Consider the following 27,116-nt stretch of genomic DNA (forward strand, 5'->3'; position numbering starts at 1 on the left):
ATAATTCAGAAAGAACCTAAACAAAACGCCTCGGTTACGACTGTAACCTCGGTTCCCTGAAGAGGGAACGAGCGTTGCGTCGAAATGACGCTATGGGAACGCTTTGCGTGATGACGTCTTGAAGCACATGTAAAATCAGTCCAATGGTGTGGCGGAACGTCAGAGGCGGGTGACGTCACGTACCAGGAAGCTATAAAAGCCGGCCCGAAACAGAAAACGAAAGCTTCGTAAAGTCTGAAGTCGCGCTGACAGGCATGAAGGAGATATGGCAAGGCGACGCAACGCTCGTTCCCTCTTCAGGGAACCGAGGTTACAGTCGTAACCGAGGCGTTCCCTTTCAAGGGAACTCGCGTTGCGTCGAAATGACGCTATGGAAACGTCTATACCAACGCCTCTATAGCTACAAATGTCTGTCCTGTGTGTAATCATGTGAGCAGCACTAAGAAGACAAAACATGAGACCCTGGAGTAGAGTCTAAATCCAGAGAGTAGAACCTGACGAAGGTGTGCGGTGAGGACCAGCCTGCCGCATCACAGACGTCCTGTAACGATACTCCTGATATAAGGGCCTTAGAGGCCGCCATACTCCTAGTAGAGAGCGACCGGACAGCCAAAGGAGAAGGCTGTCCAGCCGCCTCATAAGCCAGTGAGATAGTCTCAACCACCCACTTGCTCATCCTTTGCTTAGACACTGGACCTCCCTTGTTAGGGGAGCAAAAGTCACTTTTACGCCACAGGGCAGCTCTGTGGACATACGCGTCTAACGCCCGAACAGGGCAAAGCAAATTATTCGCCTCCTGGTCCGATTTCGAAAGGGAGGAGGACCTCCAAGTGCCACGAGGGAAACGAGATACCAAAGGGTCTTTCCCCACAGACATTCCACCCAAAGGACTGTGGTAAGCACCTATGGCCGCCACATAAACCTTTAAAGTGGACAGGGTCAGACCTGCAGTGAACCGGTCCTGCAGGAACTCCAGAACTGTACCAATTGGGCAGTTGACTGGATCCAACCGACGGTCACTACACAAAGAGGTGAATACTCTTCAGTTCAGGGCATAAAGTTTCCTCGTGGAGGGAGCTTGGACTGTAGAATGGTCTCAACAACCTCAGTTGAGAGACCTGACTCTATGAGCTGGGCCCCCTCAGAGGCCAAGCCCACAGGTTCCACAGTTCTGGTCGGGGGTGAAAAATCGAGCCCCCTGCTTGGGACAGAAGGTCCCTCCTGACGGGTAGCTCCAGAGGATGCCCGTCGAGGAGGGACACAAGATCGGGAAACCATACTCTGCCCGGCCAGCGCGGGGCTATAAAAAGCAGGCAAACCCGGTCCCTGCGAACTCCTTCCAGAAATCCCGGGAGCAGAGCAACTGGGGGAAAGGCGTACAGACGTAGCCTCGGCCACGTCTGTACCATAGCATCCAGTCCCAGAGGAGCTGGATGCGTGAAGGAGAACCAAAGTGGACAGTGAGACGTCTCTCGAGACGCAAACAGATCCACTTATAATTTCCATATCAGCTCCACCACCTCGGGGGTGGAGCCACCATTCCCCGGGCCTCGGCCCCTGTCTCGACAGAGTGTCTGCTCCTATATTCTGGACCCCGGGGATGTAGGCTGCCTTGAGTGACAGCAACTTCCCCTGGAACCACAAGAGGATATGGCATGCCAGCGCAAACCCCCTTGATATAGGCGACTACCGACGTGTTGTCCGTATGTACTACACATGGTGTCCCCTGAGACCTGTGATAAAGCTCCTCAGAGCCCGGAAGACAGCTAACATCTCTAGGCTATAGAATGCCAGGAATGATGATGGTCTTCCCACAGACCTTGAGATGAGCGACCCACAGGATCGCTCCCCAACCCGTGAGGGAAGCATCCGTCGTTAGCAGTTTGCGACGACAAGGAGCTCCCAGCACTGGGCCCTGGGACAGGAACCAAGGTTTCTTCCACATAACCAAGGCACGTAGGCATCACCGCGTGACCTTGATTGTGCGAAATGGGTTGCCCCTCGGGGAAAAACCCTCTGGTCCTGAGCCACCACTGCAGGGGTCTCATGTGCAGTAGTCCAAAAGGTATCCCGTTGGAAGCTGCTGCCATGAGACCCAACAGTCTCTGGAACTGTTTGACAGTGAGTAGCTGGCCTAGCTTTACACTTCTCACAGCTGCCAGGATGGAATCGAAGCGTGGCGATGACAGGCGCGCCTGCATCGACACTGAATCCCAAACCACGCCTAAAAAAGTGGTCCTCTAAAATGGAGAAAGCACACTCTTCTTGGCGTTCAGCCGTAACCCCAACTCTTTCATATGGGCGAGAACAACATCTCGATGTTGAACCGCCATCTAATGCGACTGAGCTAAAATCAACCAATCGTCGATGTAGTTCGTGATGCGAATACCCCGGAGGCGCAGAGGCGCCAGAGCTGCATCCACGCATTTGGTGAAAGTGCGGGGTGATAAAGCCAGGCCGAATGGAAGAACTCGATATTGGTATGCTTTGCCCCCGAAAGCAAACCTCAGGAACTTCCAATGACACGGACGGATGGAAATATGCGTCCTTGAGGTCTATCGTGACAAACCAGTCCTCGGACCTGATCTGTGGCACGATTTGTCTCAAGGTTAACATTTTGAACTTGAGCTGTATGGCTGACTCGTACAGAACTCGAAGATCTAAAATGGGACGCAATCCCCCGTCCTTTTTTGGAACTATGAAGTACCGGCTGTAAAACCCGGTTTCCCTGTTGGAGGGGGGTACATATTCTATGGCCCCTTTCTCTAACAGAGTGTTTACTTCCTGTTCCATAACCAGAACCTGCTCGGGGCCCACCACTGTGGGCAGGACCCCCATAAACCGCGGTGGGCGTTAATAGAATTGTATCTAATACCCTTTTTCCACGGTCTGCAGGACCCAACGAGAAACATTTGACAGTAGCTTCCACGCTGTCAAAGATTCTACTAGAGGTACCAGTCTCTCGAGACTGGTTTCTGGATTTTGTTGCTGTTGAGTAGTCGGTTCGTCGCCCTGTAACGGCGCACCGGCAGGGAACGACCAAACAGACTGCTCCAGCACCCTCCTCAGAGGGGGCGGGCATCCCGAGGCCACTACGTTTCCGGGTGGACCTTGAGATATGTGCTCGCCGGAGACCGCTGCGCCCTGTAACACCGGAGGCGGCAGGGTTGGCAGAACGGTCCCCTGAGGGCACCGAAGAGAGACGGCACCGTATTTTTCTCCTGCTGTTGAGTAGTCGGTTCGTCGCCCTGTAACGGCGCACCGGCAGGGAACGACCAAACAGACTGCTCTAGCACCCTCCTCAGAGGGGGCGGGCATCCCGAGGCCACTACGTTTCCGGGTGGACCTTGAGACATGTGCTCGCCGGAGACCGCTGCGCCCTGTAACACCAGAGGTGGCAGGGTTGGCAGAACGGTCCCCTGAGGGCACCGAAGAGAGACGGGCACCGTGAAAAGAGGTGTTAACCGCTCTGCTTCGGGGGGACTACCCTCATTTGTCCTGAGCCCTCAGACATCAGGACTTTTTCCCAGCAGCCTTCTTGGCGGTAATAGCGGTCCGCAGATCCGTTTTACCCCTCGAAGACTGCTGGGTTTGAGAGCGCCCTCCGTGTCCCCGAGATTTTTGTGGGGGAGCACGAGAGGACACACTCTGTTTTTGAGTGGCACGATGTTCAGCGCTCTTTTTAGAGGAGTGAGGCTGCTCCCGCTCAGCAGCCTCAATGAAAGAACGGCGGGGGAGAAGTTTTTGTAATGCAGCTGCCTGTTTTGAAGCTTCCTGAGATTTAGCTACCGCACTGTTTACTGCATCACCAAATAAACCAACAGTGGAAACCGGAGCATCTAAGAGAACGTGCTTTTCTTTCTCTTTTATATCGCTCAAATTGAGCCACAGATGCCTCTCAGTGGCCACCAGGGCTGCCATAGACCGCCCGATTGATTTAGCGGTCTCCTTGGTGGCCCTGAGAGACAGATCTGTGGCTCTGCGTAGTTCAGCCACTGTGTCAGGAATTCACTGATGTGAATTTTACTGGCTTAGAGGGAAGTGAAGGAGCTTTCAGGGAAGATGCCGTTGCTGGAGAGAGATAGCTCGCAAGCGTCTCCTCCACCTTCGGCATCTCCCCATAACCATATTCTTTATATTTCTGAATGGAAGAATAGTGGGATGTTTGTGGTGCATACACTCTGTATGAAACCGTTTTTCCCCATGATTTCGACACCTCGGTGTGGAGATCGGGGAAAAACGGAAGGCTTCTTCGCTGAGGCTGTGTACGAGATGGCAGGAAGCGTTCGTCGAGCTTACTTTTCGAACGAACGTCCTGCCTATCCTCTGGCCACTCAATAGATAATCTGTGAACTGCTCTCGTGACCACATCGAGCAATTCCTCAAAAGCGTGAGACTGAGGTGGCGAATCCTCAGACTCAGCTTCAATACTAACAACGTCCAACTCCTCAGAGCTGGACAATTGCAGTATTGGTGCCTCCATCGGGGGGGAAGAAACCGCAGCGCGTGCTTCCACACCCTGATGAGAGGCACTGGATCTATCAGAAGGATGTTGAGATAAGGCAGAGCCCGTCTCAACATCCACTGATAAATCCATTTGTGAACCCCAGGTCTGAGATCGACGCCGTGCCTCGGCAGTGGCGGGACCCAAGCCCTGGGGAACGTGATCGGGATTGAACCGAGCCAAGCGGGATCGGAGCGTACGCAATGGAAGCGCCTCGCAATGCACACAGTCACCACCCTCGAGTGCTGACTGGGCATGCTCCTCACCCAAACAAACAACACAAAGAGTGTGAGTATCACCTCCCGTTAAATAACGCGGGCAGGGATGGACACACACTCTAAACTGCTGCTTGCTCGCCATACTGAATATATATGTATAATATAGACAGACAACACCAAATAACAAGGACAGATTCAACACAGAGCGCAACTGAAGACTCAGAAAGCTTTCGTTTTCTGTTTCGGGCCGGCTTTTATAGCTCCCTGGTACGTGACGTCACCCGCCTCTGACGTTCCGCCACACCATTGGACTGATTTTACATGTGCTTCAAGACGTCATCACGCAAAGCGTTCCCATAGCGTCATTTCGACGCAACGCGAGTTCCCTTGAAAGGGAACAATAATTTTTTGGGACAATAAACCCAATATCTCCCTCTGAATTGAAAATAATGGATATCATTGATTTATTAATTTATTAATTATATATTAATTTATTAAGTGATATATTAATTTATATCACTTAATTATGCAAAAGTATCTAATAAATATAGCGTTCAGCGTCAGTTCAGGCAGGCCGCGTAGTCAAGCTCAGCTATCAGCTGATACCTATCCAGACCTAACAGCTGATCTGATTTCTAAGCACTCAATTGGTCCCTATCAAACAGGGCGCCGTATTTAAAGTCATTCTTCAGTGTGCCTGCTTGGCTGCTTCCACTGCATTGCTTGCAAAAGTGCAGCTTCTTGCAATAAAGATGCGATTACTCGTATATTTTGCTGTAACGTTACTCACCCAACTGCTGACCATGTCTACTGCCGCAAATGATGAAGACCAATGGCAAGTTGAATCAATCGAAGAAACCCAGCAGCAAATAAATTAAGCCGTAGGAAGCCATTCAAGACGAAAGCAACGCTTCTGTCCGTCGGAGCTCTCGCCTGGCAAGTAAAACATATAGTCCTCCCAGCATCATTGACTGGCCACTGCCGAAGTTACTGGAAACCTTGTATAGACACGATATCTCGGCACCGACTGGAGCTACGCATAAGGAACTGTTTGCTTTGCTCTGTGAAAAAATCGACGTCCCAGCAGCAGATTTTCCTCCTCCTCCCTCATTCTCCGGCAGGAAACAGGCGCAGAAGAGGAAGAACCTCGACTCGGCTTCCACTCCATCTGCTGATGTTGCACCCAAGCGGGCAGGTGGTCCAGCCGTCTCAACCCGAGCGGTCTACTCTTCTTCAGTCCAAAGCAATGACCCAGTGTTGTCAGCATTGTCCAACATTCAGTTTTCGCTGTCCGACATGAACTCCAGAATTCAGGCTCTGGAGTCCGGTTCAACTTCTAGGTCCTCGACAAATCTTCTCTTCTCCGGCCAGTCTTCCGAGAACTCCTCATCGGCCACGGCACGGCTGCCCGTGTTTACGCAGCAGCAGGATGATGACGTCATCAATTCGGTGACTATACCACGGAGAACGATGGGAAGTGCAGTTCCCGTGTCTACAGGCTCTCCATTCTTTCCGCCAGCGGCTGCGATCTCTCATCAGTTAAGAAGCCAAATCATCGCAGGTAATGATGTCAATCTTGTGAAAATATTGCTGTGCTCAGAAATGAGCGAGAAGCGTGTTGTTGATTGCGGCGATGTGTCTGTTATGCTTAAAGATAGCGATCCCCGGCTTTCAAAAATGTTAACACTAGCTGAATTTAACGTGGCATTTGGGGTTTTCAGAGATGTCATATGTGAAATCTATCCGTCTCGTAGAGCTGAATTGGACACATATTTAGCAATTATTTCTGACTTGGCTTTGACTTATGGAGGAACTCTCTTCTACGACTATCACAAATCATTCTCTGCAAAAGCTGCTATGTTTATTCAACGTTTTAATCAGAGACTGGACTGGTCAGTAGTCGACTTGACCCTCATAAGCAGACATTTCACTGGTCATCAAGCTCTCTCCTGCTCAATTTGTGGCTCTCATTCTCACACTCTCAATCTATGCCCAAAATCGGTGTCTCCTCCTCCCTCTAAACCTGGCTTTCAAACTGTTGACACAAAGGTAACACCATTTGCTACTCCATTGTGCTATAATTTTAATGAAAATGTTTGCAAGTTCTATAATTGTAAATATGTTCATGCTTGTAGTTACTGCGGGGACAGCCACCCAAAATCGGTGTGCCCAAGACGAACCCGCTTTATGAAAAAGGAGAAAAAGAAATAAAGCCATCAACCCCAATTAATGTTCCAAAGCTGGGTCAGGCACTGAAAAATCATCCTAACCGCTGCTTCGTCAATTATTTATTAACGGGACTTGTCCAAGGTTTTTTTGCAGGATTATTATGGTTGCCAAATCATTCTTTTTCCTGTAATAATTTGCTTTCTGCTGTTAAGGAACCTGAAATTGTCGATTCTTTGTTGGAAAAGGAAGTTAAGAAAGGATTCATGATTGGGCCTTTTCATAAGTCTCCTTTCTCAACTTGTCGGATTAATCCTATAGGGATTGCTACCCGAAAATATTCAGGGAAGAAGCGCTTAATTATTGACTTGTCTGCCCCCCATAATGACGCTGCTCAAAGTATCAATAGTCTTATTCCTCTAGCTCCGTTTTCTCTGTTTTACGCAACTGTTGATGATGCAATTAAATTCATTAAAATAGCAGGTAGGGGTACATGGCTCGGAAAGGCAGATATTTCAGACGCCTTCAAAGTCATGCCTTTACATCCTTCGCAGTGGCATTTATTTGGCGTTAAATGGAGGGAAAAAATTTATTTTTCGGTCAGGCTCACTTTCGGCTGTCGCAGTAGTCCAAAAATATTTGATACACTATCAGAGGCACTATGTTGGATTCTTCTTAATAACTGCAAATTACCGCACGTGCTCCATCTTTTAGACGATTTTCTGCTTGTGGATCATAAAAATGCAAAGCCAGAAAGATGCATTTCGGCGTTAAAACACACTTTCACCGAATTAGGTGTTCCCCTTTCGGAGGAAAAAACTTTAGGCCCTCTTAAAGTTATTGAGTTTTTAGGCATTACATTAGATTCTAACTTGATGCAAGCCTCGTTGCCCCTTGAGAAATTAAATCGCATTAGAGAAATCATGAGAAATGCTCAGACGTCAATTTCTTTTTCAAAAAGAGATTTGCTTTCTCTACTAGGCCATCTTAATTTCGCGATGCGTATAATTCCACAAGGCAGGTCTTTTATTGCCAGACTCCTCGATCTATCCAAATCAGTTAAAGATCTTAAGGACATAGTTACCTTAGATGAAGGCTGCAGATCCGATCTCAGGTTCTGGTCTTTGCTCCTTAAAAATTGGAATGGCATTTCCTTTTTTCATTATGATGATCTAGAGTCTTCTGCAGCCCTTAAATTGTATACAGATGCTGCTCCTTCTGTCGGTTTTGGGGGGGTTTTTAATGGTCATTGGTTTGCTAGTAAATGGCCAAAGGAGCTGCTATCCGTGCCTGACAATAACATGTCCACCGCTCTGTTGGAATTATATCCCATAGTGATAGCTTGTATTTTGTGGGGCAAACAATGGTCTAGAAAACAAATTCTGTTTTTTTGCGACAATGAAGAAACTGTTAATATTATTAACAAAGGTCGCTCATCAGTTCCATTTATTAACAGATTCACAAGGCGCCTTACTTGGTTATCGGTCATGAATAACTTCATTTTTCGTGCTGCTCATATTCCAGGCTTAAACAATCAAATTGCTGATTCTCTTTCTCGATTTGAATTTCAGAAATTCCACCTCCTGTGTCCAGGTTCAGCGTCAGCCAGCTTGGTGTGCCCTCCTTTCAGCCAAACTGTGATAGATTAGACATGACCTTTCAATCTTATTTACATTCAGCAGCAAAGTACATGCGCAGTGGTCTAGCAACATCAACATTAAAAATGTACGACACTGCTTGGTCTCATTTTTGTTCTTTCTGTGCCACCTTCTCTGTAGATGTATTTCCTGTCAATGTTTCATATGTTAGTGCTTTTATAGTACACTGTTTTGAGTCCCAAAAAAATGCAGCCTTCATCCATCAAAAGCAAAATCGGCGGCATCCAATTCCACCTGCGCTGCTTGGATCCATCCACCATCAGCTTGCTCGAAAATTCATCAATTCGTCTCCTGCTTAATGGACTAAAAAAAGAGAAACCAAAAGGCAATGATCATCGTCTCCCTCTCACACTTCCACTTCTTAAAAAATGTATATCACGTCTGAGAGAGGGATGCTTTGGGATTTATTCTGATATGTTGTTAGAATCTGTTTTGCTTACGGCTTTCTATGGCTTTCTCAGAGGTGGCGAGTTTTCAACACGCACAGGTTCCTTTAATCCGGCACATGACCTCACTATATCTGATGTTTCAATTTTTTCTCACCACTTCACCCTATTTCTAAAACACTCAAAAACCGATAGAAATAGAGAAGGATCTTTTGTTTATGTTTCTGAAACTAACTCTGCTTTTTGTCCTCTCTCATCTATGTTGGCTTATCTGAGGAGTCGTTCACAAGCTCGTCCGGAGGATCCATTATTTTTAACGGAGGAGGGAAAGCCTATGACTAGAGCTTGGTTTGCATCCCGTTTCCACCTGCTTTGTGAATACTGCGGGCTTCCCCCAGAGCGTTATTCGGCTCATTCATTGCGCATAGGGGCGGCTACAACAGCAGCTTCCTCTACTCCCGTATCTACCCTAAAAGCTATGGGGAGATGGTCTTCGGTAGCTTATGAACGGTACCTCCGGCCAGATACTCGAGCCATCCTTGAGGCTCAGAAAGCTATGAGTGATGCTTGTGATCTGTAGTTGAAATAAACATTGCTTCAAGTACTAATGGGTATTATTATTATTATTTTTTTTTTTAGTTCTAGCTTCATTCCTCTTGCTAGCTTCACGTAGATATTTTGGGTCATTCTTTTCAACTAAATAAATTGGCTTTTTGAAACGCTCATTTAATCCTCTACTGGCTCTTCAGTTAGCAAGAAGAGCCAGGGATGATTGCCTGGTATGGTCTGTTTGGGGGATTTGTTTTGCTGCTTTCCCAGTTTAATGGGAGATGTCCCCAGAAGCTGCTGCTGTTCCCTGACTAGCTTTCATGGAGCTCATGAAAATGATGGGTAACTCAGAACAGAGCCATACCGCCAAATGTAACTTTAACAATAATGCAAATATTTTTTTTTATTTTTATATTTGACAATGTCTGTTATTTTTGACTCAAGTGGTCCTGACTGAAATATAGCGTTCAGCGTCAGTTCAGGCAGGCCGCGTAGTCAAGCTCAGCTATCAGCTGATACCTATCCAGACCTAACAGCTGATCTGATTTCTAAGCACTCAATTGGTCCCTATCAAACAGGGCGCCGTATTTAAAGTCATTCTTCAGTGTGCCTGCTTGGCTGCTTCCACTGCATTGCTTGCAACCCACCTCCTCCCATAGCTCCTCCTTTAACTTCTGTTTAACTTAATCAGTGTCATTCTGTTGTCATTGATGCATGCTCTGTTCTCAAGGGGGATTTGTTTTGCTGCTTTCCCAGTTTAATGGGAGATGTCCCCAGAAGCTGCTGCTGTTCCCTGACTAGCTTTCATGGAGCTCATGAAAATGATGGGTAACTCAGAACAGAGCCATACCGCCAAATGTAACTTTAACAATAATGCAAATAAACTTTTTTTTTTTATATTTGACAATGTCTGTTATTTTTGACTCAAGTGGTCCTGACTGAAATCATTTAGTTAGCATCAAGTGAAATGTGAAATGTGAGTGATCAATATTATATTTGTTGTCTATAAGTAAGCGCTGGCTGTATCAAACCGGTGTCTTGTAAGCACTAGTATTTTTCAAAACGGACTGATTTAAAACACTGTTATTAACTTTTTAAAGAACATAACAATAATCAGAGCCTCATAAAAGTGCCTGAATATAAATTGCACTATTGATTTAAGCAATAAGTCAGTCATATGTCAGTCACCAGCCTACTAATAAGATAAGAAACATTCTGCTAATTCTGTTTAATGGCTGGTAATAAAAATGTTTGTCCTGTACATTTTCTCAGTTCACTCACTGATTTTAGCTTATCATTCCTTATAAGTTCTCGCCAATAAACCTAAGGCCACCCTTTTCCATGGGAACTGACAAAAATGCAGCGGTATTACTCAATCACAGTAGTGGGCATTTACATTGAAGTCTTAAATGAGACAAGTCCTAAAGTTTTTAAATCAAAGTGCTAAAATCAGGGTAGAAAATAACCTATGTATCAATGATGACAGTTTTGATGTAATTCTATTAACATTATAAGAACAACACAGGAAATAAAAATTGATGCATGATCTCTATACATGAAACTACAAAAATGAAGCTATTCTTGAGAAATCGGCCTTAGGTTTATTGGCGAGAACTGATGAGGAATGATAAGGTATTCTTGAGAAATCGGCCTTAGGTTTATTGGCGAGAACTGATAAGGAATGATAAGGTATTCTTGAGAAATCGGCCTTAGGTTTATTGGCGAGAACTGATGAGGAATGATAAAGTATTCTTGAGAAATCGGCCTTAGGTTTTTTGGCGAGAACTGATGAGGAATGATTGCTTTTTCAAACCTTTGGAATCAAAACACAGACACAATGGGCATGGGAATTTTATCCTCACAAAATTATATATTGGTGTATAATTTTGTCGCCTACAATAATTAATGTAAAAATATCAAATATTTCAAGTTTTTCGAGGTCAAACGATTGTGTAGTTTAAGGGTCAAACCAGAAAATGATCACCGTCTCCATCCCCCGTAACGCTCCTATCTTGCACACATTCACAAATCGCCACCTGAAGAAGCGGTTTGTGAGTTTCATCATGAAATGTATGTGAACACACTTAAACTGAACGTTTTTTTTCATACTTCACATGTCATGTCTCATCATGAAAACCAAAACTCGCCAATGAAATCAGCTGCCTCTTGACACTGCCTTGCACTTTCTCTCATGGTTTTAAATCATGTCCATCTCTTCTGTATATTAATGTGCTATTTAAATAAAGTTTACTTACTGAGCTAGCTGGTTTACCAGAACCAGGAAGTATGACCATATTAGCCCGGTTCTGTCAACACTGCACTGGCTCCCTATTAAACATCGTATACATTTTAAAATATTGCTGATCACTTACAAAGCACTAAATGGTTTAGCTCCGCAGTGCTTGAGCAAGCTCTTAACGCATTATAGTCCTTCACGTCTATTGCGGTCTATTTAGCACCAAAACTTTGGAACAGTCTTCCTAACATTGTCCGGGAAGCAGACACACTCTGTCAGTTCAAAGCTAGACAGTAGTCCTTATTATGGTGCTTATGTCAAAATGATTAATGGCTTTGACCTTTGACCTTTTGACAGGTTGACCTTTCAGTATAGGGGTCAGGGGTTAACCTTTGACCTTTTGACAGGTTGAACTTCCGATATAGGGGTCAGGGATTAACCTTTGCCCTTGCTAGCCCATCGATCATGTGTTTTTGACAGTTAGTTTGACCTATTGACTCTCTCTATTATATGTCATAGTTTTGACAGTTAGTTTGACCTTTTAACCCTGCTAGTCCTCGATCATGTAGTTTTGACGGATGGTTTTGATGAATGTTTGAAGCCAGTGTCAAGAAGGGCTATATAAGACGTGTGTCTGTGCGCGCGCCCTCCCACCCTTCGCATTTGAGCTCTGACATCTGAAACGTGCTGCTCGGGCACTGTGATTAAACAACGTCATTCTACATAAAAACATTCTATCCTTTAAAATAAATATCTTGCTAATTAAACTAAAGTTGAAAAAACAAACTGTTCTTTATAAGTGTATAATATAAAATAAATATCTTGCTAATTAAACTAAAGTTGAAAAACATACTGTTCTTTATAAGTATATAAATTATATAATATAAAATAAAAAATATCTTACAAAAAATCTTATTCTTTCAGTTTTAGATAAACAAAAGAATAAAAAATAAAATCATCTTACATGTTTAGAGAGTTGAAGAAGAAGCTCCTATGAATGAGTTAAAAGTTGTAATACAAAAGACTGTTTTTCCTGAATGCCTCTCCAGCGGCATCTTGCGGCCACAGTGGTGCGTGTGTCTGTGTGCGCGCCCTCCGCATTTGAGCTCTGACATGATCCCCCTCCACGTTCCTGAGGTAACAGTGAGAAAGAGGTGTCCTAATAATGTTGTATATACTGTATCAGACTAACTAAAGTTGAAAAACATTCTGTTCTTTAAAATAATATAAATGAAATGGTTATAATATATAATATAAAATAAATATCTTGCTAATTTAACTAAAGTTGAAAAACATTCTATTCTTTAAAAGTATATAAATGAATTGCTTATAATATAAAATATATAATATAAAATCACAGAGTGGTTCTCTCTCACAGCACCGTCTGTTGGTCTCTGACTCAGTGATCAGGACGAGACATTGTGAATGTTGTGTTGAATTTATTTCAAAGTATAATATTAAAAGTTTAAATGATATCTTTTAAAAGTAAAAGATGTTTTAAATTCAATTCAATAAATTATTAAAAGTCTTAATAAAAAACAAATATTCTACAACGATGGTCTGTGGAAAAACTTGACTTGAACTTAAAGTATATATTTTTTATTTATTTATCATTCATATTTAAAATAATTTGAAATTTGAAGCGTCACAAGTCATCTCACACCTGTGAAATGTTCAATAATTCCTTAAGTTGTATCTGTGAGAAAACTACCACATAGGCCTATCTTCAGAGAGAGAGAGAGAGAGGGGAGAGAGGGGGAGAGAGAGAGAGAGAGAGAGAGAGAGAGAGAGAGAGAGAGAGAGAAAGAGAGAGAGAGAGAGAGAGAGAGAGAGAGAGAGAGAGAGAGAAAGAGAGAGAGAGAGAGAGAGAGAGAGAGAGAGAGAGAGAGAGAGAGAGAGAGAGAGAGAGAGAGAGAGAGAGAGAGAGAGAGAGAAACAATGAAAACATTTAGTAACTGTGAAGCCTCAGGCTGTCCCCATTGATAGGCTGCTTATAAGGCCCTTCCGATCAGCGCTGCGTCTTCTGAGAAAGAAGTTACTTGACAATAATGTTAGCTTCAGGATATAGGGTGACGGACCAGATAAGCCTCATGTAATGTTTTATGTAATGTTATGTAATGTTAGTCTGCTAACGCCTTTCCAGAGCCAGCGTTTTGTTCGTACTAAATTTATTTCAAAGCATAATCGTAAAAGTTTAAATATGATCTTTTAAAATGAAAGGTTGTTTAAATTAAATCTTTAAAGTTTGAATACATATGCATCTTCTATTTATCTTTTAGAAGATTACTATAATTATTTTGTTTAACGGTGACCCTAAAGTATAATTGTTATTAAACAATGTCTGTTCAAAAACTTTAGGTTGTTGAAAAACTGTACTTAGTCGTCTTAGATCTCATATGAAAAGATTCAATCAGCATTTTTTGTCCATGCGGGGTTTACATTTTTATGGTGGGGGCTTTCCATAGCCATAATGATTTTTGTACTGTAACTGCATATTCTATCATGTACACCTAAACACGACAATCACAGAAAACTACAATTGTACATTTTCAAAAATGAAATAAATAAATAAATATAATTTCTAAGCTGTTTTGCGCGCGCACACACACACACGGTTCTAAAAAATGAACTAATCTCTATTTTAAATTAAATTATTATTAATAAAATATATAACCAATGAATAATAACATATGTTACTAAAATGTATTAAAAAAATTTAAACAAAGTTGGCGTGACGTTCTCAGTCTCTAGCTCGGCGGGCATGATGCTGTCTGCATTGGCCTCAGCAGATCTTGCGTTGAATGCGGGCTCAGCATGACTGGCGTGAAGTGCAGGGTCGCTAGTGCTGGTGACTGACTCTGGATCAGCTGTGCTGGACGGGACCAGCGGTGAAGGCTCGGCGGGACGAGACTCAGGACCGGGAGTGAACACCGGGGCGGCGATGTGATGATCAGGTGGTATCATGGCGTGCCACGGGATGAAGCTTTCCAGACACCAGGAGAGTGCATCTCTCCAGTCCAGACCGGAGAGATCTGGAAGCTCCCTCGGATCGACCACCTTGGCCCCACGCCGGTAACACGCCTTGATCGTCTCATCGTTTAAAGAGCTGGTGACAGCGAGAAGACAAAACCTCCTGGTGTAGTCGAACAGATCGCGGCTATCCAGGGCCAAAGCCGCAATCTGTCCAGCGAGCTCCCAACTCATCTTTGGTCGGTTCTTCTGTCACAGTATGGTGTTGGAAGAAGACAAGTGGAACAGGCAAGAATTCCAATATAAACTCTTTTACTAAATATTGCTTCAGTAGGTACAGACAGGCAGGTAACACTCACACGCCAAATACAAAGTAACATAAACAAGAACCGACCAAGACAGACTGAACAGAGAGAACTTAATACAGACACTAATGAACTATAACAAGGTGAGGACAGGTGACACGGATGACAAAGACCATGAACAGGTGGGTAATTGAGGGAGTGAGTTCAGGTGTGGAGACAAGGAGGATTCTGGGAAGTGTAGTGAAGACGAAGACAGAATGGAGCAGACGATGACTGTGACAGTTATATGTTATATTCTCACATATTTGTGGACCCCTGGAGTATATTGTTAATTCTTTTATATGGCAAATTCATATGCAACAATTATGCAAACGGTATTCCATCTAATCCCCACTTTATAAATGTAACTATACTCCATTTCTTAAAGCTCTTTTTTTTATTTGAAGAATAAAAAATCCTAAGATTCCTTAAATATTCCAAAAGAAATCCATGTATTTAGAAGATTTGCTAGTTAATGTTAGAGCATGTTAGTGAATTGCAGTGTCTGTGTCCTTGTCATGTCATTATATTTTAAATAACTTTTAAGGTTTCTTTTATTAAGTAGTTTTTAACTATTCTTAATTTGTGGTAAGATGTGTCAATTATGTAGAAATTATGTATTATTTTATTTTGTGTGTGTATTTGTATGTATTGCCAATCCTTTGCTTTTACATCCTTTCCAAATGTACTAATGCTATTGTTATTCGAGGATTAATAAAAAATTCAACTCCAGCACAGTAGGTGGCGCTATGAACCTACAACCTTTGTTTGTTTGCTAATCATCAGTAAACGCATAAAAGCAGAAGAAATGTGGACGAACGCAGTGACAAAATGCAGCACGCAATCAGTCACGTGTTTACCGTCGGCCAGAGGACAGGCCAGGAGGTCGCCTTCGTTAGAGAAGGCCAAACCGGACCACCGCACTCTCCCAGGTAACGTTAACACATCTAGTGAGGAACTCTCTCAACAGCTGCTGTTTCTGTGAGTTTACTACTGTCGGCCAGAGGACAGGCCAGGAGGTCGCCTTCGTTAGAGAAGGCCAAACCGGACCACCGCACTGTCCCAGGTAACGTTAACACATCTAGTGAGGAACTCTCTCAACAGCTGCTGTTTCTGTGAGTTTACTACAGTCGGCCAGAGGACAGGCCAGGAGGTCGCCTTCGTTAGAGAAGGCCAAACAGGACCGGCTCACTGTCCCAGGTAACGTTAACACATCTAGTGAGGAACTCTCTCCACAGCTGCTGTTTCTGTGAGTTTACTACTGTCGGCCAGAGGACAGGCCAGGAGGTCGCCTTCGTTAGAGAAGGCCAAACCGGACCACCGCACTGTCCCAGGTAACGTTAACACATCTAGTGAGGAACTCTCTCCACAGCTGCTGTTTCTGTGAGTTTACTACTGTCGGCCAGAGGACAGGCCAGGAGGTCGCCTTCGTTAGAGAAGGCCAAACAGGACCACCGCACTCTCCCAGGTAACGTTAACACATCTAGTGAGGAACTCTCTCCACAGCTGCTGTTTCTGTGAGTTTACTACTGTCGGCCAGAGGACAGGCCAGGAGGTCGCCTTCGTTAGAGAAGGCCAAACCGGACCACCGCACTGTCCCAGGTAACGTTAACACATCTAGTGAGGAACTCTCTCCACAGCTGCTGTTTCTGTGAGTTTACTACTGTCGGCCAGAGGACAGGCCAGGAGGTCGCCTTCATTAGAGAAGGCCAAACAGGACCACCGCACTCTCCCAGGTAACGTTAACACATCTAGTGAGGAACTCTCTCCACAGCTGCTGTTTCTGTGAGTTTACTACTGTCGGCCAGAGGACAGGCCAGGAGGTCGCCTTCATTAGAGAAGGCCAAACAGGACCACCGCACTCTCCCAGGTAACGTTAACACATCTAGTGAGGAACTCTCTCCACAGCTGCTGTTTCTGTGAGTTTACTACTGTCGGCCAGAGGACAGGCCAGGAGGTCGCCTTCATTAGAGAAGGCCAAACAGGACCACCGCACTCTCCCAGGTAACGTTAACACATCTAGTGAGGAACTCTCTCCACAGCTGCTGTTTCTGTGAGTTTACTACTGTCGGCCAGAGGACAGGCCAGGAGGTCGCCTTCGTTAGAGAAGGCCAAACAGGACCACCGCACTCTCCCAGGTAACGTTAACACATCTAGTGAGGAACTCTCTCCACAGCTGCTGTTTCTGTGAGTTTACTACTGTCGGCCAGAGGACAGGCCAGGAGGTCGCCTTCGTTAGAGAAGGCCAAACAGGACCACCGCACTCTCCCAGGTAACGTTAACACATCTAGTGAGGAACTCCCTCAACAGCTGCTGTTTCTGTGAGTTTACTACAGTCGGCCAGAGGACAGGCCAGGAGGTCGCCTTCGTTAGAGAAGGCCAAACAGGACCGGCTCACTGTCCCAGGTAACGTTAATACATCTAGTGAGGAACTCTCTCAACAGCTGCTGTTTCTGTGAGTTTACTACTGTCGGCCAGAGGACAGGCCAGGAGGTCGCCTTCGTTAGAGAAGGCCAAACAGGACCACCGCACTCTCCCAGAACTGGGCCCTCATTAAATTATGGAATAATTAAAAAGAAAAATATAAAAAATAGGCCTATTTGTGGAAAAAACATGTAATATTTGAGTTACATAAAAGCTTTATATTTGTTTTCTTCCTAATTGTCCTTGAAATAGTGGTCAAGAACCCCCCCACCCCCAACAGAAAAATGGTTTGGCCACTGATCAAAATGTTATGTTGTCATTTAATTTGAAGTTCAGTACGCTCAATATGTCCGCTCAGCACAAGTCCGGTGCTCACAAAAGGAAAGAAAAGAGAAGAAGAAAATAGAGGCCTGGGAGATTTTCTAAACAAATATAAAAAAAAATAAAAAGCGGTGACGGTGAAGCTGGAACTAAGTCAACGTAGAGCAAGGTAAGAAACAGCGCAGCAAACGCTTACGAGCCTTGTCAGGAGTTTTCCTGCATTGACATTTTTTTGTCCCGCCAAAGCCTTATTTGATCGGTAAGTGATGTAGAATGACTGCTGCACCTGACAGGGCGATAACGAGCAGAGAGAGAGAGAGCCCCGCCGCGCGCGCGCACTCTCACGTCTTCAAACAACACGTCGAGCACTGTCTTGCTCTCTCTCCCTCGCGCATATTAATCAAAGTGTGTGTGAATTGTGCTATTAAAAAAAAACGTTGCCTTATCTTCTCTAAAAAGCGTGCCGCCCATTCAGCTGACATAAACCACAATTTCAGTAAACAAAAAAAACCTATCCAGTGATGAAATGTTTTCTGTGTTGACAGGCTGGACTGGCCATCGGGCACATAGACATAATAAATACATAGACGCCCTATTGGCCGCTGGATCGTACGTCAACGGCGCCGCCATACTGCGGAGGGCAACTTTCCCATACCTCTCATAACGAGAATTGAGAAAAATGCCTATTTCGTGTGCTGCTTGGGGCTTTACAAATCGACACACAATTGAAAACAGGTCTCAGGGAATTACCTTTCACAAGCAAAACTGAAAATGTGTGTTTAAAGCTCAAATCTGTGGTTTATTTATAAAGATAGCGCCTATTTAAAAATGTTATCTGAGGGTTTGGGAGTTGTGAGATCCAGCGATCACCGGGCGCTCATGTACCCCTCCGAGAACAGCCTTACCTCGGCTAGTGCTTCTGATGGTCGCCGCTGGATCTGATGTCTTTAGTCTAGTGGTTAAACATGAGAATAATTCGTCTTGTGTATATTTGTATAAAAGCGTCAGCAAAATGAATAAATGTAAATCTAACGGGCGATCTTTGGTCTCATTTCCTTGGCAAATCGTTTTGGCTGAAGGCAAAGTGAAGTTTCATAACTTTATATATTTAGGCTATTTAACTTTAACGTTGTAGCCTGCTGTATGTTTGACTGAATCGTTTACTTTATTTCTTGACTTGTATAGCTTCTTATACCTTTTAAAAACTGAAATTTAACAAAAAGAGACAGGGTTGCGTCATTTTATTTTATATAGCCTATGTAAGAATATTTTAAAATATATAAATTTACATTATTTATTATTGTTATTACAATAATATACCACTTGCACTTATCAATCTATTATAGTTATGCTGTTAAATTATTGCACTATTCATAGTAACTATTTAACTTATTTTTTATTGTCTATATTCTGTAATTGATATTTCATATTCTATTGCTATTATTATAGTATTATACATAAACTATATGCTATTATCAATATATTATTATTATTATATTATAGTACTTATGATATTATATAATTATACTTTTCATTACTATTTTATTTGCTGTATACTGTTTGTTTATTTTATTGACTAAACTATTTACTATTAGCCTACTTCTCACTTTATCTTATATTTACTATTTGCATTGCACTGTAGTTGTACCATATCATAATGTATTACCATAAAGGATCCATCAGTTATCTTTGTTATTGCTAAAAATCGGGTCAATGACAGAATATGCTTTTTCCACAATAAGAACACTTTAATTTAATGTGAAAATTAAATTATATCTCAGTATGGGGGTGTTCACAATTCTTATCCAAGAATAAAAAGCCAAATACATGACAAGCCTGAGCTTTGGCCATTCCTTATATAAGTCTAACTATCGAGATTTTAAATAACTAGAGATGGAACTTTTTTGTACACCACATACAAACCACTGAAATCGGTTGATAAATGTAAAATAATTTTTTTTTTAGGTTTTTATCCAGAAAACCGCAGCTCACCTGTTTACTTGCATTTGATTACAGCGCAGTCTTGCCCTCCGCAAAATGGCGGACGCGTTGACGTATCGCAGCAACGTTCCAAAGGGGCCTAACCCTAACCCTAACCCTAACCAATCTATGTATTTATTATGTCTATGATCGGGCATACCGGGCACTTTCCCGGTGGGCCGACGTGCTTTTTGGGCCGATACATCTCATACTCATATATAATATTTTTTTTTTTACGGCCCATAAAATGTGTACATCGGTGGCCCATTCGTTTTGTTTTGTTTTGCTTAATTGGCGGCGCTGGGTTTGTGCCGGTGTAATGCATTAGTCAAAAAAAGTCAGCGTTAGTTTTTTTTCTTTTTTCTGACAGACCAGCCCATGAAACACGTAGATCAGCGGCCCATTGCTTCTTTTCTTGATTGACACTGGGCTGGCCCAGTCAGAACTTTAAACGAGTGAGCGAGCGTGCAGCAGTGTCAGTGTGTATCTGTCAAAATAGTCTGCGATATGGAGAAAAAACGCAAGGAATGTGTAGAGAAATAGTGTGAAAAAATAGAACCAGGCCCTTAAAGCAGACACTGTAAACTGTGTCAAAATATATGTTTTCTGCCCTTCATCAGCTCCTGTGATGATGATGATAGTGAGGAGGATCAGGAGAGAGATGAGTAATCCGCGGTAAGCAGAACTACTTTCATAACACTTAGGCGTCATGAGTGTAGGAACCCATAACCCAGTTACAGATAATATCCACATCTGCATAGTTGACGATTACCGCAATTCACTAGAAATGTAATGAGAGGCGTTTGTAAACCATGTTTTCCGCCAAAATAAAAGCTTGATGCAGCAAAATAAAAGATCATGTGCTTATCTCTTTCAAGTATAGAAATTGGTACAAAACTAATTATGAAAGTTTCCTTTATTTTTTAGTGCATTTGTTTCACAAAATATGGCTTTTACTGTCATTGGATTAATATTATAACTATTAATATGTAGTAGGTGTAATGTAAATAGACAATGTAACTAAAAGAGGTTTGAATTTTTCTTTGTTTAATTTGCACACTGAATATGGGTTGGAGCTTTTCATTTTGAACTCTCAAAGTTTTACCAAAAATCCTGTGAGAAACACTGGTATTGCTATGCCAATGCAGCTTATAGCTTGTTTTAGGATTCATCACTGTGGGCTGGAGTATAGTTCAACAGTATTAATACATTTCGAATTCTTACTTATTTCATCTGTTAAATAAGTTGTTAAATCTGTTAACTCTCACTCGTTCCTACTCACTCATTACATGGCATTAGTGGTTTTAAGGAATAGGAGTTGGTATATGCATATATTTAAGGGCGTGCAAAGATGGGTGGTGTTTATGATCATATAGTGGGCCAGTCTGGGCCAAAATGCCAGGGCCGATTTTTTGTCCCAGTCCAGCCCTGGTTGACACAAATCTTGTGCGAAGTCCTAAACTGCTGAGATAATCACACAATGCGTGCTGTAGGCCACACGTCCACTAATGACACGTCCGATACGCATAATACGAATGATTCCTTTGAACCATTCACTTTAATGAAGGGTTAAAACAACTGATCTGTCCAACACTGAATTGGTGTATAAAAAAAAAAAAAATAAAAAAAATATATCGGTAACACTTTACAATAATCTTCCATTTATTAAACTCTAGTTAACTACATTAGTTAACATACTATTAATAAACTGCACTTCTACGGTATTGTTAATATCAATTTTAATTTTAAAATTCAGGCTACTAATAGCCTACATTATTGAAATCAAAAGTTGTATTTGTTAACATATAGATAGAGGAAGAGCAAGGTAAAAGGAGAGATCTGGGCGCGGGGGGCCCCATCTAAGATTATCTCGTCCCGGGCCCAGGCAAGACTGTCAGCTGGCCTGCATAATATACATCTATAAACTATAATATGTACAGAATACAATATATATATTTATATTTATATATACAGATATACTTTCTACAATGAAATTAACAAGGTAAATGAACTCTTTGTTAAGACGTGGAGGAGCGAAAAAGCTGTGACCAGTTGCTGTCTGCTGAGAGCATGAGATGAGAGCGCGCTTGAATGCGCGCCCCCTTTATATGGTCTGGCTCTAGAAAAAAAGCTGGTTTTCAATATGTGGATTTAAGGCTTTTCTAAACGAAATAACTTCCAATCTGGACAGTGAAAGGTAAGTCAAACTTCATGTGAAACAGTGTATATTTATGTTAGTAGTTTTAAGTCTTAAGTAAGAAATTGGTTAAATTCGTTCACGGGTGGAAGTCGATTCCAGATGACGTCATACCCGTCGCGTGGGGGAAAAAAAAGCTTTTATAAAAAGCTGTCTTGAAAAATGGTTATAGACATGAAATAAAATTCTGAAAATGGAGATTTATTACTTAAATATTTAATAAAACACTTCCAAAAAAAATAGTTGAAGTGGAGAATGTTTTAAAGTGGGTGAAATTAAATTTGTTGACCCCGGATGACGTCACGCCCGCTTGGACTGGTAAGAAACTATAAAGCTGTTAAACATTGTCATAGATATGAGTAAAAATTCCCCAAATGAAAGTTTTATGATTAAAATATAAAGTCAATAACCTCCATAAAAAGAGTTGGGGCAGAAAATGTTGTTTAATAGGTGTTTGGAATTTATTTCCAGGGACGACATCGTTTTGGAGATCCCGTCGCCCTGGCGGGGGTATGGAGAGATCCGGTGACATGCCGCCACGGAAGAAAATTTAGAAAAATAACCCCTGAAATGATGACTTCTGGTGAATATTGTGGAAACTAATTGATACATTTAGATAAATATATTTCCTACATTATAGCATATTATAATACAACTTATAGAATAGCAAAGTAGGCCTATCAATATACAAGACTGAACCACATAGATGTGAAATATAAAGGCTATCATGATACTTTTGCCAACAATGAACCATGGATTTGTTTAGTTTATAATACGTTTTATTTTTTACTTAAACAAATACCATTCAAAACTCATCGGCTTAGACTGCATTTGAAGAAAAATAAACACAACAGTTTTCTGTAGCCTTGTGTGAACTTATTCAATAGAATTAGACTTCTAGAATGTTCTTTCCAGTGCAAAAAATTATATTTTTAATTTAATTAGACAACATTTTAAGGAAGTGTAGTGCAAATATCTTTATATAATTATACTTCCATTATAGTTAACTTTCTTTCCAGTGCAAAACATTAATACATAAAAAAAAACAGCTAATAAAGAAAATAATAAATATTGCACTCAAATACTGCATTCATGCAATACAACACCAGGGGCCTGTTTCAGAAAGGAGGTTAAGTGAAAACTCTGAGTATACATACAGTCGGCATCTAGTCATAGTTGGGGGCGTGGCGAGGGTGGAGTCGGCGTGGGGGAAAACACTGCGAACATCGTGTGTATTTGAATGACAAAAATGTGGTATTGCGAGTCATTGACGCCTGCCGACCGGCAACGGTACATTGTAAAATTAACTGCAATAGGTTATGATAGCCCTTATTTAATTAAAAACTGGGTCAATGACCCAACCAAATGGCCAGAGGTGTCGTTTCCAGACATATTTTGTGATCTGGTTGAATCTCCAAGACATCGCGGCAGCTGTAGCGGTAACATTAGCCTATAACTCAATCAACTTATGTTGCATACTATAACTCCATAAAACCTTGTCACTTACCAATTGTACGTATGCTTCACTCCAAACTATTAATCCTTTTGTAAAACGGTGATCACTTAAGAAGTTATAAAGTCCTCTAGTAACTCACAGACTGCAGTCTACTCCATAGGTTCACGGCTCGCGTCATGAGCCTTCAGCTGATAATGCTAATGTGAATGAGACATCCCTTATGAAAAACAACTATAGGAATCTTGTAGTATTTTGGGACAAAATATTATAGTAATCTTATAGGAATACTATAGTATTTTGGGACATACTATAGAAGTACTATAGAGGTATTACAGAACATCACATAAGTATTATACACTACTATAGAAATCTTATAGGATTACCATAGTTCCTTTTCGTAAGGGATGTAGACAAAACTAGCCCACCACTGCCTAATACGAGTTTAACACCCACTACTATATCACACAGGGATCTACTCACACAGTCATCTCAAAAAAGAAAGCTCAAAAGCCATTTTGTCCTCATTTCCGGTTCTGTGTGTTTATTAGGAAGGATGTAGAACATCAATTCATAATTTGTTTGTTTATTGGCGGTACAGAAAACGACACAGCAACTCTTCGGCATGATTGCCCCGTGTATTTCAATGAGCGCCAAGGCAATGTTTTCCCCCACGGGCTAAATTCACATCACGTGACGGGGCGTTCCCGGGGGCGTTCCCAGACCAACTGTCTGTATCTATGTTAACCCTGAAATGAGGGAAACTCTGGGTTTTCGGTTTCAGAATGGGAGGTATGTCAAACCTGAGAAAGCAGGGTAAGTCAAGCCCTTTTCTGAAAGAGAGGTAACTTATACTCAGAGTCAGTTACCATGGTAACTTACTCTGTGAACCTAACCTGGTCGGGAGCAGGTTTTCTTCGGGAAACCCAGAGTTCCCTTTCGTTGTCACTCCGAGTTACGCCGGATGACGACGAATGGGGTTTCGCTTAGAAAGCCTGTCATCTTCGAGTATATAAAACGAGCCTATGGCAATGAAATGCCATGGGTCTGCGGAATTTGCATTGCGTAACTCCGCCCCACCCTGGGGGTATATAAGGAAGTACGCTGGCAACATGCAGATATGTTTTCGCTTCGGAGCCAAGAGTTTTCTTCACTCCTACAAGCCATTCTGTATCATCTTCACTCTACGAGACGAGCGGCTCTTCAGTGTGTTGGTGTGACGGCGTGTTCCAGCGAGATCGCATTGCCTGCTGCTGATCTGTGCAGTGATCTGCCGACAGTGTGTGTGTTTCTCCCTGGGCGCTTCAGCACTCTGCTGAGCTTTTCCTCTCTCTAAAAGAGCTGCACGCGGCACGTCTTTTTCACGACGGTTCGCCCGTGTATTTACTGGATGTGGGCGCGTGATTCATCCGCCTAACGGTCACGAGCGCTGTTTCGCGTGTTGGGCTTATTCACGCTCGGCAGCGCTCGTGGATGAGTCACGTTTTCTTTGCGGGAACGTGACCATCGCGATGTTTATGGATCGAGACTCAATGATCTCCGTGTGGGTAGAGTCCCCTCTGCCACACCCCAATCTATCTCTTCCTCGAGAGGGGATACTTTGGCTGGTGGCCAGGGTGATCTGAGGGTTACAGTGTGGCATAATTCCGACGAGCATTCCTCGGGCCACGCCCCCCTCCACATCGCAAACCGTGGGGCTTCCGTGTGTGCCTGGTTTCTCTCGGGGACCCAGTGTTTTCATTCGGGGCTCCAGCAGGTGGTGTCATGTCACTCACAGCATCACAAGGCGGGCTTGATTCCTCTGGAAATGAGGATTCGACTGCGTTGCCTTCCTCTGGAGTGTCAGTGTTAGTCGGGTCAGATCCAGAGCTGATGGCCATGCTTTCCCGGGCAGCTGAAAGCATCGGTTGGAGTGGCGCCGCCCTCCCCCCGAGCGCTGTAGGCTTCCCGGATGTGCATCAGGACGCTTCCGGCCCACGTGTCCACGTGACTTTTCGCGGCCCGCGGCCGTCCTCCGCTGCACTCGATCGCATGGCGATCATGGGCTGTATGTTCTCTGTCACTACCGTGGCACAGGCATGCAGTGCTGTGTGTCGCCTTCGCCTTCAAGGCAGTGCTGACTCGGGAGTTCTGTCAGACCAGGCTGCCCTGGAACGCTGGTCCTTCCCTGGCCAACACTGACAGAACGCGGAAACTCGACCACGCCCCCACGCAGGGACGCTATGCCTCCCATGTCTGGGCTGGTCGATCCGCCACGCACACTACTGACCTCGCTCTACGGGCGACATCGGTACCCGTGTGATCCCGGGGCCAGGTGATGTCCACAGCTGTGGTCCAGGAATGGGCTCAGCCAGGTTGATGTGAGGGGGTCTGAGAATTCATTTTCTCAGCTCCCCCATGTCCCAGGCTGGGCTCCTCGGCGGTGTGGTTGAGGACTGTACCCTACAGTCTTTGACCCCCCCAGAAGCAGACTGAGCCCTTCTGCACCGACGGTCATCCGTCCGTGCGGCCTCCTTAGTCTGCTTCCCGCCGAGGCCGCCTCCCTGCGGCCCCTCCCCTCGAGCCTTCACTGGCCCCGAGCAGGAGAGGGTTGCAGGAGGGCGGCACCGCCCGTCTCTGCCCCTTAGCCGGCCAAACGCCAGGCTAAGCAGCATTCTCGAGACGGGTGGCTTGCTCGGCGGTGTGATTGAGGACTGCGCCCAACAGTCTTCGATCCTCCCCTGAAGTGGACTGAGGCCTTCGGCACCAATGGTTATCCTTCCTTGCGGTCTCCTTAGTCTGCTTCCCGCCGAGGCCACCTCCCTGCGGCTCCTCCCCTCGAGCCTTCACCGGCCCCGGGCTGGAGGGGGATGCAGGAGGGCGGCACTGCCCGTCTCCGCCCCTTAGCTGGCCAGACACCAGGCTAAGCAGCACTTTCGAGACGGGCAGCTTGGAGTTAGGGCTCAGTTCTTTTCAGGAGTTGGTAGCAGGGCCACTCCGTCCCCCGGTGGAGGGCCGCGGGAGAATCTCTTATTTCAAGAACTGATGCCCCTTCCTCCGAGCCCCAATAGGCTGTGGATGACAGTGCGCGCCGCTCACGAGCCTCGCCACTCTCGTCCCCTTCTGTCACCAGACCCTTGCCAGAGTACGCCCTCGTGGGACGCTGGTCCTCCCCTGGCCTCCTCTGGCAGGGCGCGGCTAATGACCGTGCCCCCACACCGGGCCGCTATGCCACCCACGTCCGGGCCGGTCATTCCGCTTCGCTGCACCACCAGTGTACGTCTGGCTCGCTTGACCCCGCTGGTACAGCTTTTGGGAGCTTCCCAGACTGTCCCGTTGGGTCGCGAGAACCATCAGGCTCGGCTACGCGATTCAGTTCGCACGGTCTCCTCCCCGCTTCAGGGAAGTCCGCTTCACTATGGTCGGTGGCAATGCCCCTGTCATGAGAGTGGAGGTCGCCACCCTACTGGCGAAGGGTGCGATCGAGATTGTCCCTCCAGACGAAATGAAGTCTGGCTTTTACAGCCCCTACTTCATTGTACCGAAGGCAGCGATCGACCTGAAGGACGCCTACTTCCATGTCTCCATTCTTCCTCGACACAGACCGTTCCTACGGTTTGCTTTCGAGGGGCAGGCATACCATTACGCGGTTTTCCCTTTCGGGCTAGCCCTGTCTCCTCGCGTCTTCACGAAGGTCATCGAGGCAGCCCTTGTTCCTCTACGGAAACACG

General features: G+C 44.3%; 2 long non-coding RNA genes across 2 annotated transcripts in view; one reads left to right on the forward strand and one right to left on the reverse strand.

The window, feature by feature from the left end:
- Positions 1-4,552: 4,552 nt before the first annotated feature.
- The window catches only part of LOC309480606, a 47,641-nt gene continuing 25,077 nt past the window's right edge, over positions 4,553-27,116 (forward strand). The window contains exon 1 of the long non-coding RNA XR_014199694.1: positions 4,553-4,808. This is a non-coding gene — a long non-coding RNA (uncharacterized lncRNA). The remainder of the gene's footprint in view (positions 4,809-27,116) is intronic.
- Positions 11,722-12,490, reverse strand: LOC309506626. The gene is made up of 3 exons (XR_014208871.1): positions 12,256-12,490; positions 12,108-12,207; positions 11,722-12,050 (listed from the first exon to the last, which is right to left on the reverse strand). It is a non-coding gene; the product is annotated as an uncharacterized lncRNA (long non-coding RNA).

This window comes from Leuciscus leuciscus (assembly GCF_965113295.1).
Source record: "Leuciscus leuciscus genome assembly, chromosome: 1".
In the NCBI taxonomy this organism is placed as follows: Eukaryota; Metazoa; Chordata; class Actinopteri; order Cypriniformes; family Leuciscidae; genus Leuciscus; species Leuciscus leuciscus.